This window comes from Amia ocellicauda, chromosome 1, assembly GCF_036373705.1.
Source record: "Amia ocellicauda isolate fAmiCal2 chromosome 1, fAmiCal2.hap1, whole genome shotgun sequence".
Taxonomy (NCBI): domain Eukaryota; kingdom Metazoa; phylum Chordata; class Actinopteri; order Amiiformes; family Amiidae; genus Amia; species Amia ocellicauda.
Window position 1 is genome coordinate 3,177,960 of NC_089850.1, and position 15,170 is coordinate 3,193,129.

The following is a 15,170-nucleotide window of genomic DNA, read 5'->3' on the forward strand; positions in this document are numbered from 1 at the left end:
TAATACAATCAATGAAATACTATTGTAGAATACTATTGCTTGCAATGTGCTAGAAATGTCAATAATAATGCAAAACATAATTCTAGATAAATCTAAAAAGATATAATGGAAGTTATGCAAAGAGTAAATGCCAAAGAAACATTTTTGATCATGAAAAAAAATTAGGAACAAATCTGTATCTGTTTTTTTTTTAATTCTCAGAATTGTTCCTTCTTATTAGGAAGTATTTCCATGTGTTCATTGGTAGATTGTTTAGATTTACTTGTTGAACTGGCTCCAAGAACACCTGGAGGCTTATGGCTGTGAAAAAAGGTTGTGAAAATGCTCTGCTTTAACTCTCACTTAACAGCTATAAACCTTTGAAAAGCACTATTTGCTCAGTCTTTGTTGCGTTAAAAGTAAACCCATTTTTCCTTCATCCTTCACTCCTTTACTACCAACACAGTTAATAACTTAAAGGAATGTAATTATCTACAGTTCAACCACAAATATCTGTCAGTTTCCTCATAATTTTGATCTGATAGTTCTGGCAGAAAATGCTGTGTTGTGAATCACTGCTAGCCAATTTGCCCACTCAGTTCCTCAAAAGACACAAAAGGTGTAAAAATAGCCTGTGAAATGTTGCAAGTATGACGTTAGCTGGCAGATGAATGTGGGTGGTCAAAAAAGACTACTGCTGTAAAGGGCAAGTCATTAAGAGGCCAATGGCATTTTTAAGTTTTTTTTTTTGTTCTATATAAAGACACACTCTCTCACACGCACAAACAGACACATATAGTTTGCAAATTACATCAAATTACATACAAGACTTCCTTATTTAAAATATTTCCTGATTTCAAACCAGAATGGCCTTCACACAAGCAAGGGAGTAATGTGACATTGGTGTCTAGGAGCCAAAGTTCAGTTCTAAAAGTAGAAACACATGATATTTATAGCACTTGAAACATTCTTTTGGCTTTCTGTTATTGAATGGAGATGTGCTTCACATAAAAAAATATTTTCTTAAACACGAGATTAGACTAAGTTCACAGGCAAACAATAAATAAACATAATAATGTTATTTCTATGTGGAGATAAGGGTGCAACACATAGCTGTACAAAGCCACTAGACTTAAATATCCACTCCCCAAGAAAACTACATGAAAAACATCAGAAAATAGAAACAAATTGGCCAATTCCTTCATAATATTGTCCATTAACAATTTTTAATAGATTTCCCAAAATAATCTGTGCTTAAGAAGCATTTTCATTGATTCAAGTTTTGAATGTACCTCTGCTGAATAGTCAAACATTTACACAATCTCTTCAGTTAAATAATTGTACATATGTTGCAAATTTAAATTGTTCTAAATTCTTCCAGTTTTCAGTTATGCTTAGTAGTACAATGGAAAATATATAACTAGACATTGTTTTTAAAATGCTCAATTAAGATGTTTTAGAAAACATACAATTCACCAAAAAGTGAAATACAACAGACTGTTGTTGATATAAATACATTAATCCATCAATCTGACATTCATGTTTGGTTTCATAGTTTATTTAGATATTGTCCACAATACTTCTGAGCAGCATTAAAACTAGCACATTGAGTCGGAAGATTTTCTAACCCATACATTTTAAAAAGTGTTATTAATATCAACAGGATATTTAAGCATTTTGCACTGAAAATATGAGTTTATCTGATATGCTTTCTGGACAACTGTAATTTTTCACATCAAGGATTTTCTCTGGGTTCCCACTCAGAACCCTTGACTGAAGACTTGGCATAAGACCACTTGCACTGCCTGCCATTTAAATTTAGCACTATTCTGAAGAGTGCCCAGTTGGCTTAGTGATTAACATAAGTGGTTCTGGATTCTGAGTTTGTAAGTTTAATGTCCAACTGGGATGGACAAAGTCTAGACAGAACAGTGATGGGAATCCAATGCTATGAGACTGAATTTTGCAGTATAAATAATAAAGTTTCTCACCTAAAATTGAATGTCTTGCATTATATTCCCTCCAGGATAGCAGGCTTCTTTTTCAAAAGTGTATCTGGTTACATTAAAAACTACAGGGATTATAATGTTTCTATATGTTCTAATCTATAGGCCTATATGTAGGTGTTTTTTTCCTATTATTTATTGATTGCTTGCTTTATTTATTGCTTTGCCTACTGAATGTGTCCTATTAACCATATCTGGTAAATAATAATCACGGTACAGATTTGGATGTGGAAGACTTCTTCTCAGAAGGTATTTTTGCTTCAACAGTTAAATTGTGGAATACACCAGACAAAATAGAAACAGGGAATACGTGCAGCAAATATAAAATTAAATGGTGAGAAAATGCAGGCACTTTACCACTCTATTTAACAGAGTTACTGGCTCTGATAATGCATAGTGACCTCACTCTTAATTGTGTCTGCAGTTTAAAAGAGAGCCAAGAATATCTGTATGAGAGAAAGATGTAATGTGTATATGATAATAAAGGATATAACTGAATGCAGAGGCTTTCATTTTCTTATTTTATTATTTGTGGTTTCTTAATGACAACATAATAGAAAGCCATTATTCCCGGGTGAGTTTGATTGTATTTGAGGTTACTGTCTATTTGAATGAAATAGCCTAACTTTCACCAGACCTTATGATATATAAATTAGCTTTTGCAGTATTTAATTGTAAAATAATAATAATAATAATATTTTCTATTTTAATATGGTTCTACACATAGACTAAAACAGCCCTGTTACAACTAAGCTTCCATGCAATGTACAGGGGAAAAACATGGACTCCAGCTTTTCTGTAGGTAGACTAGCATGACAAACACTAAAGTGAAGGGTTTAGATTAGGTTTGAATAATGTACAACTATTTAATAAATAGGTTCTAATTGTTCCCATATTCCATGGATTGGTAAAAATAAGTTAAACTACCCATATGTAATACTTGGATATATTACATTTTACAATATGCAGGGTTACAATTTGATTAAGAGCTTTGGCAAACATTCAGTATCACATAGTTAAAGTAATTTCCAATGTATGGATTTATTATTTGGAAGTAGAAAATTACTCTGTCAATCTTGAAAATTCTCATGAAATATGGTAAAAACTCCAGGAATGGAGACAAACCCGATAGAAACATAATTCTTCTGTTTAAATACAAGCAGGAGATGACTGTAAAAAGACACAAAATTGGTCTCCTTTTCAACCACAGATATACAAGGGTATAGAGGAAAATGGAACTGCCTAGACCCAAAGGTTATTTGTTGTTATGTTGTTATAAAAGTACTAAAGCAAACACATTAAACACAAAAGTAAAGATATCAGCTGTTGGAGAGTGGATTATCTTTTATTTCACACTTATTTATGGGTGTTACTTACAACATTTTATTTTACCCCTCAGGAGTTGGTCATCTTCATATGATAATTATCCTTCTCAGTTTCTTGATACAAACAAACAAACAAAAGCCCCTGCATAAACTCTCACAGGCATTTCAGCCAATATATCTGTCAAGCTCATATAGAAGTGGTTCTCTCAAAAAAAATTACAGGAATGCACAGGAAGAAAGCTTGACCATTTATGGACTGCTTCCGAAAAGCTCTTTCAGAATCCTGTAATGATATCACAGTATGTGTTGAAATATACAAAAAGGGGGGAATAAAAAAAGATGTATGTGTGTATGCTTGTTTGCATGTTGTATATAAATTATGCAATGCTGTTGGAAATATTAAGACAAAATGTATTGGGTTAAAAGGCAAATTAATGCGTATTCTTCAGATTACCCAGCAAGGCACAACAGCATCTGGGGAGGAAAGACATTACTGGGGGTTGACAAGCTCAAGAATGTGAGAGATCTATTAGGGAGGAGAAACACATTCTCCTCTGGAGTCTGTATGACTCAGACAAATTACATAAGGTCTGAAGTCTTATGAATATTCATTCTGACAGGGTCAGTCGCCTATGGTTTCCTTCTCTGCCCACTAGAAGTGATGCACCCAAAGAACAACCACCTTGCAAGCACACACATTCCTGTCACAATCCTGATTTCCTCCAAGGTGTGCTGGACGTGCTGAATGGGTTGTTATTCAACACATTTTTATTTATGAAGATTAAGCTTTAATTTTGTTTCTAACAAGAGCTATAGGCCCCCAATGCGTTTCACAGTGCCACTCTGCAAGTATGTGGGAAGCTCTTTGCTCAAGGCTATATGAGTCCCACTGACTGACGTACATGCCCATTGTTTTTACTAAAGAGCAAGACATACAAGTGCCTTTTCAAAATAAAAATACACACTATTATCTAATTCAGAGATTAAAGTCTTAACATCTCTCCAGTCAGGTTTGTTTGGCTGGGATTAGCATTGGTATTTATTTTGCTTGTGAATAAATGCTATCATTTCTAAATGCATTAAGCTTGCAGTAAAGCTAAATCGTACATGCTTTGGACATTGTTACAGTGAATGATCGTTTATAGAAATACATAAAAAGGAGACATGATTGGTGAATTTCTTGCTTATGGTTATTTCATTTTACTGCTGCTGGAAACAAAAATCCAAGTAACAGATTAAAACAATATACAGACATACAAAAAACATGTATATTTATTTGTATAAATATATAAAAGTCTGGATTTTAAATGCATGAGATTTAGTTGCCTGCGACATGATGAAAAATACAATTGAATCAATGTGAATTTCCTTTTTGTCTCTGTCTTTAGAAAACAAAGATTAAAAAAAAAGCAGTATATAAAGATGATCAGCACATCCGAAGCTGCATAGATGCAGGTTGAGAGAACCAGAGTTACAATTAAAAATAAAACAAGAATCAATAAAATGCTTGCTGCACACTTGTTTTCCATGATGAAGGCACTTATGTATTAAAACCTCCTATTTTCAGTCTTAAGTGTACCTGTTACTTTCTTATTTTTTCTACAGGTCCATATTTTATTCCTCAACTCTTCCTTGGAACTGAGTGGCACCACCTTTCTGGATTGAATTCTCTTCTAATCTGCTCGTACAAGACATACCAGATTCAGCTGCTTTCACCTGTCTCTATCGCTTTTCGTTGAACTCTTCCCAATTACCAGAAATTGTCTTCCAAAGATAGATTTTTTTTTCCATTGTCATGCTTATCTATTACTGACTAAACCATCAATGGTTTAACTTTTAGTATTTTTAAACATCCAATTAAATAAAATAACTGCTCTCGTGTTTACATATCTCCACAATTCTATTAAAACGCAGATGTGTAACAACACAAGAAACAATTATTGATTTAGGGCAGAGGCTTTCAACTAGAAGACCTTCAGATCCTTTCCATAGATCACTTAATTGCAGTCAGCTCCTTAATTATTTAATTGATCATTAATCATTTCCATTTTTCTGACAGAGCTGGTTGTGACAAATCTCTGCATTTCAATGCACAGGATGTTTCGCTTCATGTAAGCTCTAGATTTAGTGCTGTTAATATAGGACAGAGATTTCCATAGCTACTAAAATATACAACCAGTCTTGTATGACTTAAGGGAAAATCATTTTTAAGGTGGGAATTGAAAGTGAAACACAAAAGAACATACCATAATAAGTATGGTTCTCTTGAAATTAACCACAGAAAGCAAGGACTACCAAACCTGCAGCCCTCCAATCAATTGTAGCTCCAATCAATTTAGCTCTTTCTCATGGCCAGCTCAGGTATGAATTTTGCTGAATTTATTTAAACTGGATTGGATTAAAAATATGTTCTGATCCTCATTAAAGCAGCTATGTGTTCCATATTAAATAATTAGCCCTGTAATACTGTTATCCACCTGGATTGTCTTGAACATACTTGGATATTGGCATATTCAATAAAAGGCTTGTTGTAATGGAGTTGTCAATAGAGCCTAAAAAGAGCAATCAGTTAATTTACATTAACTAAGCAGTTGATTTCCAAACATGATTTCCAAACAAGTAAATTCTGCTGCTGCTTATGCACCAATTATGGTGCAGTTTTACACTTTTAAAGGGTTCATATAAACCCATCAATATGATACTAAATACCTTTTAATTATTTTAAAGGATTTATAAATGCAACCATGCATCTATCATTTGAGAGATGTTCTCTTTCTGAGGGTACCAAAGTTTTATTGGAAGTGATACTGTTGACGTAAGGCAAGTACAATGATTCAGCCTTTTAGAAAAATATAACAAATCTCAATTATTATTATTATCCATTAAACTGATGGCAAATTCAAACAAAGTTATTAGATCTTAACCATTATTGTGCACACGCTAGATATCACAAGGCATTACGGGAAGAGAAAGTTTCAATAGATTCCAAAATAACAGACATATGTTTACCAATCATTCAGAATGCAAATGTAGGGATAATTATGTAGTTTGGTATTGATGTTATATTGTTAGGTTTATATGAACCTTTTAAGTGATGAATAGAATTTCACCCCTGAACTGTTACTCATAAATTATCAATAATGAAACAAAACTGCTACAGATACCAGTAGTCGTTACTTGTCAAATGTCAAAATAACATTTGTTTTCTTCTATTCAAAACATTTTTACCTTGAAAAAAAAGTTAAGCAGGAAGCTAAAAGGTTAAGATCTCACTGAATAGTAACCATGTTTTTTTCCATATTTTTTCTTTTAACAGTCTATGACTTTCAGACTTATCTTTCAAAAAGACAATATAAAATCACATTTCAAGAAATGCCACAGATAATATTACAAGCAGAATGTGTAACCTTTTGTAGCATGTAGGCCTATTGTATGTAAATGTACTAAATACAAAAGGTGCAGCAATCCCCCAAAAATCCAAAAAGATTAAGCACTTCACAGGAGCCATTTTCTTACTTAAAAAAATATAAAAAATAAAGAATTATTTCAGAACAGCTTCTGATCATTTAAGGCAAATCAATGTCAATGATGTAGCACAAAAATGTAACAAGAAATGTAAGATGAATCTGTTGCATATCAAACTTTTAAAGGCAAATGTATAAACCTAAAGCAGTTTCAGGAAGAAATTATGTTTTCATAATTTACTACAATGCACTTTGCAACGATAGACACTCCATTGTTACAAAAAGGCACATACAAGCTGCCTAATATTTAAATAAGAGAAAGGAAGGAACTTCATTAGCAGAATTGTATTTTTAGTAGCTGACAGTGATGAAAGTGGATGCGTCTACATTAACATTTGAGAACCTGCGTGCGTATGTGTGGTTGTGCAGACGCTTGCATCTATAGCTACCTCGGTGTGCGAGAGAGTGGGTGAGAGTTCTTGTGTAGGAGGAAGAAATATGAATGTGATCCAGGGTTAGCATTTTGATAAAACTGTGTTATGAAAGGTTTGGTTATGCAACTAAACAGGTTCCCTGCTTCTTTTGGTGTGGAGCACGTAGTGTAGAAGTGTGTTTAAAGGAACACAATCGTTTATAAACATATATCTTGCTTGTATATCTGGCTTATCGGAACTCATTTCGTTATTTCTTGAAAGATGCCAGAGAAAAGCCTATAACGAAACGTAACATAAAAAAAGTACTTCATCTATATACGTTCTTAGAATTCCAAAATAAGTGTTACTTGCATGACGTACTATTATTATTTTTTAAATGATACAAATTAAATGTATTCATTTAAAAGTATTTATGGTTCAAGGAACATTTATCAACGGAGAGTAGTTAGAGTATCCTGACACATTTAGCATTAGTCTAAGCATAATGATCATTGTTTTACCTAAACATGTACATTCCAGCTATAATTCAGTTAAGCCCTAGTTAGTGCCAAACACCAACTTGCCATCACCTCCAGAATTACCTCAGAGATGTCAACTTTGTTTTTGTTTTATAGGTTAAACCTTTGCTCTTGTTTCCCAGAAGGAATTATTTTCTGTTGGATTCCATCCACAGGGCATTAACATGGGTGAGGTGTGCCATCATGGGTGAGGTTTGCCATAATGTGTGGGGACAGGGGATCTTGAACTCCGGCCACCGAGGACCACAGAGTCTGTGTTTCCAGCCACAATTATCAAGAGCTGTTCATTTCAAACATGTACTTGCTTGTTAGATGTATTGAGGCACAGACAGACATTTGTCCAGCTGATTAAATAATTAGACCAAATATGAGTTTGCAAATTTTTGGTTATAACTAGTAATTGCCAAGTGCAGACACCCTTTGACAAGAGTTTTGGTAGGCTTGCCTAGGGCTTCTGGGTCTCTTGGCTATGGCTATTTATAACAGACAAGATTCAAGATTTTCAAAGCAATTTGTCTCTGTGAATGAAAAATCTGGATAAATGAAAATCCACCCCTGTGAATAGCACAAGTAAAAAATGAAAAAGTGCAAGGAAACAAAAACATCATTCAACATTTAACTCTTGTTTTCAAGTATACAGTATTTTCCATACAATGCAACCACAATACGGCTGGTATATGGTGGTATGTAAATATATTTTTTAAAGTACTATGGAACGGTTTCAAAATTGTTTGAAAACACAAGTCTTGACATTACTGTGGTGTTTCTTTGAAAGATACTACCACAGTAACTCCCCAGCCCTTGGGTTTCAGTTCCACAGCTGCCATTGTTTACTATGTTTCCACTTTGCACTGAAAGTTACATATCACATCCCCTGAAAGAAAGAAAGAAAGAAAAGAATGAAAGGAGAAAAAAAATGCTCCATGTTGGTCTTAATTGTCTATGGAAAGACTGTCATATTTTCCACCGGGTAAGCTTGAAACCATTACCGAGCTAGCCTTCATTACATTTTCCACAACATTGTGCAGAATTGTCAGGAAACAGCTGTACAGGGCACTGATTAATTGTCTTTCTCACTGGTACCAAAGCACTACTCCACTATATTTAATTTAATCTATAGGGCTTCTTTTCATAGCTTCGCCTATATTAGAACTTTATGAGGTAGGCTGAACTTTATATAAACATAAAATATGTGACCAGTCGTTAACTTTTAAAACCATGTAACATTAGGAAAAAGATTACTTCCTATGGACGTTTCAGCTGTGTCTATCTTGGACTGAAGTTAACACAGGTTTAGGTCTGGAGGCAATTCACATCTGTCAATCCCAAAGCCAGTTTCTTTTTTTCTCTCTTTCTATAAAAACATACTGAAAGACTTTTAGCATGTTTCTTTTTTTTAATATTACACCATGTGGATACAAATCTATCAAGCAGGGTATTGTGCAGTTCTGGCTAAAACAAGTGGAACAGTATAGCTCATAACTTCCAAGTATTTAACCGCCGAAATTCTGTAAAGCGAAGGTGCAAAACAAGAGCGAGACCATCTGGAGGACATGAGTGAGGAGATAAAGTTAAAACATCTGCCGCTGGTCATCTCTGCCTCCCTCCTGGAGCAGACAAAATAAATTACTTGAGTAGCTTTCCAAGGTTAATAAGTTTGGTTAAGACACAAGCAGTTGTGATCAGTATATTCAACCACTTCAATTCTCTTTTTAAACCGTGTAATAAATTTATTTTTGCATCTGCCAGTTGTTTTGGAATTTTTTCACTTTGCTCCTAAGGTCATTCTTTTCCTTCTGCAGTTTATTTTAACTATTTTCATTGGTCTTGATTGCGTTATCAAAGGGGAGTTGAAAAGTCTACAGGTGAAAGTTGTTTTTCTTCTGGCACATTCTGTGATGAAGACCCGTGTGTGTTCTCAGTATAGTCAGCAGTATGGCCTGGATTGTAATGAATTATGTCAAACTTGACTATTAATAATAGTAAAAAAAGTAGCACAAATAGGCTTTCACAAACATACAAAAAGTGATAATTACATAATTAATCCATGTGTTAAATTCAGATTTCATACCTGAAGTCCTTCGATGCAATCATGTGGACACCTCAGTGTAACCAGTACATTTACGTAATATTCTATTAAGAGCTATGAATGTTAAGTTATTTATTTATTTTAAGTTATTTATGAAAGACATACAAAAATTCTTCCACATTCATTGGGTTATTTGTCAGAGTTCCTGGTGCTCATGCACTAGCTCACATGGGTGCTTTTTCAATATTTGGTAAAACAATTCCATAGGACATTGGAGGGCATCAAACTTTCAGACAAACCTTTTTCACATAAAGACATTTTACACCATAGGACTATTTTATACTTCTAAACTACAAAGAATACAGAAAATATAATGATTCAAAATACACATATTGGTTGCTTATAAAATTAAATATAACGCCTAATACATTTACTTGACACATGGTAGATTTTTATAATTATTTCTCTGGCACACATTGGATAGCAAAATTGACATGTCACACCTCATATATATATATATATATATATATATATATATATATATATATATATATATATATATATATATATATTTAAATAAACATAAATATATAGAGTGAACGATATATGGATATTGTGTATCTGTTTTAACAGAGTAACAAACATCAATCATAGGCCCCATTCACACTGAAATGCCATAAAATTGCAGACAACGTTTGCCTGCTTTTTCCCGTTGCCCCCAACACTGGGTTTGAATGCCGGAAAATTGCCAGCAAGGATGCATTCAAACAGAAAACAGAGATTGCCGGCAAGAGCGCTGTAGCCATGGGAACAAGACGCTACAAAAGCCCGTGGATGCGGAGAGGAGACCCGGACCGACTCTGGACGTGTTTGTACAAGTGCGATCATTTCCCCGTTTAAAGATATGGCAGTAGCAGTAAAATACTCTTGAGATGGATATTTAGGAGATGTCACACTACGGTGTTATTGTATATTTTTATATAGGCAAAACAAACACCATTCGGTAGCGCAGCGCTGATTATACTATTCACAAATATAGCAGCCTGTTGTTGTGTTCTGTATAACTGCATACAGTGCGTTTAATAGACAGTTGGATACGTCACTATTCAGACTGTTGTCATACGATTATGAAAATGATCTGCGCACATTCTGCACAACGTGAACGTGCCCATGTATTATTCGGTTGTATCAGAAGTAGTTAGACTACAAGTAGTATTGCCGTCTTTATTATTATTATTTATTTATTGGCAGACGCCCTTATCCAGGGCGACTTACAAATAAGAGCAATACAGTGCATTGTGCAAAACTACAGTGCAGTTCAAAGCATCATGCAATTTACAAAATTAAATTTACACACGTCTATAGGAAATACACTCACCTAAAGGATTATTAGGAACACCTGTTCAATTTCTCATTAATGCAATTATCTAACCAACCAATCACATGGCAGTTGCTTCAATGCATTTAGGGGTCTGGTCCTGGTCAAGACAATCTCCTGAACTCCAAACTGAATGTCTGAATGGGAAAGAAAGGTGATTTAAGCAATTTTGAGCGTGGCATGGTTGTTGGTGCCAGACGGGCCGGTCTGAGTATTTCACAATCTGCTCAGTTACTGGGATTTTCATGCACAACCATTTCTAGGGTTTACAAAGAATGGTGTGAAAAGGGAAAAACATCCAGTATGCGGCAGTCCTGTGGGCGAAAATGCCTTGTTGATGCTAGAGGTCAGAGGAGAATGGGCCGACTGATTCAAGCTGATAGAAGAGCAACTTTGACTGAAATAACCACTCGTTACAACCGAGGTATGCAGCAAAGCATTTGTGAAGCCACAACACGTACAACCTTGAGGCGGATGGGCTAAAACAGCAGAAGATCCCACCGGGTACCACTCATCTCCACTACAAATAGGAAAAAGAGGCTACAATTTGCACAAGCTCACCAAAATTGGACAGTTGAAGACTGGAAAAATGTTGCCTGGTCTGATGAGTCTCGATTTCTGTTGAGACATTCTGATGGTAGAGTCAGAATTTGGCATAAACAGAATGAGAACATGGATCCATCATGCCTTGTTACCACTGTGCAGGCTGGTGGTGGTGGTGTAATGGTGTGGGGGATGTTTTCTTGGCACACTTTAGGCCCCTTAGTGCCAATTGGGCATCGTTTAAATGCCACGGCCTACCTGAGCATTGTTTCTGACCATGTCCATCCCTTTATGACCACCATGTACCCATCCTCTGATGGCTACTTCCAGCAGGATAATGCACCATGTCACAAAGGTGGAATAATTTCAAATTGGTTTCTTGAACATGACAATGAGTTCACTGTACTAAACTGGCCCCCACAGTCACCAGATCTCAACCCAATAGAGCATCTTTGGGATGTGGTGGAACGGGAGCTTCGTGCCCTGGATGTGCATCCCACAAATCTCCATCAACTGCAAGATGCTATCCTATCAATATGGGCCAACATTTCTAAAGAATGCTTTCAGCACCTTGTTGAATCAATGCCACGTAGAATTAAGGCAGTTCTGAAGGTGAAAGGGGGTCAAACACAGTATTAGTATGGTGTTCCTAATAATCCTTTAGGTGAGTGTATACAGTAAACAATACTAGGTAGTCATACACAGATCGCTCAGATCCTTACGCTTGCCCATTTTTCCTGCTTCTAACACATAAACTTTGAGGACAAAATGTTCACTTGCTGTCTAATATATCCCACCCACTGACAGGTGCCATGATAATGAGATTATCAGTGTTATTCATTTCACCTGTCAGTGGTCATAATATTATGGCTGATCGGTGTATGTATTTGTTATTGTACGCGTTATGCTGCCATTTCTTATATGCACTAATCATGTAAAATGTAAATATCCAGTGTTTTATTAATACAAAACGAACCAAGCTCGCTTTATTATTGCAATATGATCGGAGAAAACACGGAACGAGCCCGAGTTACGAACTGAGCAGTTTGTACACAAGACAAGTGAACAGCAGCAGACTGACTGATACATTGTTTCAAAGCAAAAGAACCAAACCGATTTCGTTTGAAACGAACCCAGTGTGAGGGAGTAACATGTTTGCCTGTATAGAGATAATATCTTTTGTATGATTTATTGGTACATAACTTCTGACATGTGACAATAGTATGCCAACCTGTTGGTTCATTAATAACACTCAGAATTGCTGCGACTATATTATTTTCAACCTCCACCATTTCTAACAACCCGGTGCGTTTCTTGTTACGATCACAAGTTCTTGTTCAAAGGTAGCTGAACCTTGTCCTGTTGTGGTCGCAAGAATGCGCCCCTATTCTGATTGGTTAGGGCAGTTAGCTGACGCACTGCGTCGACACGCAAGGACTTGACGCTGAATTTGCAATCATATTCCGGCTACATTCACACAGACAAATTGCCAGCATATTGCCAGCAATTTGACTAGGACCCTTGCGGTTGCCGGCAATGACCCATTTACACAGACATTGCCGGCAATTGTATCAGTGTGAATGGGGTTATAGTGAAACACGCAGGCAGAGTGATTGTATTCTGGAAGTGGAAACATATGACATTAATGTAGGAACTTTCTTGCCAAGTATCTAAACAAAATTTGAAAAAAGTAATTTAAGGAATAAATTATTTTATTTGAAATGTTTTAAAACTTAATATCAGAGAGTACCTTTAATAGTACTAAAATATATGTACTGTCTATTTAAGACATTGTTAAACTACTCCACAAAAGCAGAAGGGTGGGTCTTACGTTTTCTAGTGTGAACAGTTCCTACAGTTCCTAGAAACTATCTACAAAGAGTTTCTAATGTCAACCATAGCAGCATTAAATCAATTCTCTGTTCAACACACAACATTGTGAATACTCCTTGTACAAACAGACAGAGACAATGCTAATGTAGGTGTTGGTATTAGTATGGCAGATAGTTGTAACACATTTCCCGAGGGAATCTTTCAGAACGTCAACATAAAGAGTTTAGCAACCAGCCTGAGATCAAGCGGTTTCACAGATTAAATGCATCTAAAATGCATAGAAAATGATCAAGTCAGTGCTTTGTTTATAATGTTTAACATGTTTGCCACTCCACACTTAAATGTAATTGCAAATCTAAAATATTGACCGAGTTGTAAGACCCTTGTGAGACTTATGAATGGTTATCTTCTTGATGTAACTCAAATCAGATTTTAATTAATAAATTAATGTCAGCATGTAGTGGATATATCAGTCTCTATCAGCCTCGATCAATTTTCCTTCCAAAATGCACAACAATCCAGAAGCCAAAAGGATCAAATTTGAAACCTAATACACAAGTGTGGTCCTTACCCCATGTATTGTTCTGAGAATAACAGAACAAATCCCATGCTCTGCACATTCTGCACTTCTGCAGTGTAAAGAGTGTTGCTGTCATCATCCATTAATAGATGTGTTGCTAGAGCATGTTGTAAATAGCTATGAAATGTAGAACATACCAAAACCTTTTCTATTTCAAATGCATTTCATTATAATAATCAGCTTTAAAAAGTTGATGTCCAGTTATATATAAGAAGGAATATATCCAAGAAAGCTCAGGCAGATCTATTTGATTTCCAGAATTACGCTCCATGCAGCCAACTACAAGGGTTTAGTGATCAAATCATGTCAGACAATATGCAATTTCCCATTATACCTCCAACATTACAACTTGTCCAGGCTAAAGTGTTTGTATTTTACAGTTAATGAAAATATGAATACAGGTATCTATGGAAAATGTAAACGGAGGATTGGAGAGTAAGGGATGAGTATGTGACAATGTAGGATAAAGCAAATACAAATTAAAAATCCCCCCAAATCCTTTAATCACAAATTTTATACTTTAGTGAATTGAAAGTGCAAGTATTCAAAAGCAAACATAAGAAAACAATAGTCAATGTTGCACCCATAACATAAATTAGAAAAAAAAGTTTAAAATTAATCCAGGGGTATTCAACTTCTGTTCACGGGGGCCCAAAGAAATCTTAAATACCCAGTTGAACTAATGATTAAAACAAATGTAATAATTTCCCAGTTATTTTAATCAACTATAAAACCTGCCTGAATGTGGTCCTCAATCACTGCAATCAAAAACACCTGCACTTCAACACAGAAGTGAGAACAGAAATTAATTATTAATTAAGCAGGAAACATGCGTCTTTCAGTAAAAGCTATGCTTGTAATCAGACTTTGTCTCGCAACTCACCAACTAGATAAGCCAGCATTACATCCCAAGGGGAGTGCAAGACCAGGGTGAGAGGCCAGGGGTCTTTCAAGCGTCCTCCGACCGCTTTGTGTCTCAAAGGCGTTTTGGCCGCAGGAGCAGAGTTCCAAGGAAATCCTTTGCCAGGGTTCCAAGACAACACAGGCCACTGAAACACAGAGAGACCAAATTACAGTTTAC

At 35.5% G+C, this 15,170-nt stretch overlaps 1 protein-coding gene across 4 annotated transcripts in view; it reads right to left on the bottom strand.

The window, feature by feature from the left end:
- Window positions 1-15,170, bottom strand: part of hivep2a (HIVEP zinc finger 2a) — a 92,446-nt gene that overhangs the window by 19,171 nt on the left and 58,105 nt on the right. For all 4 annotated transcript variants that reach the window (XM_066702423.1, XM_066702250.1, XM_066702338.1 and 1 more), the window contains one exon: window positions 14,973-15,138. The gene's annotated coding sequence lies outside the window, so the exon portion shown is untranslated. The remainder of the gene's footprint in view (window positions 1-14,972; window positions 15,139-15,170) is intronic.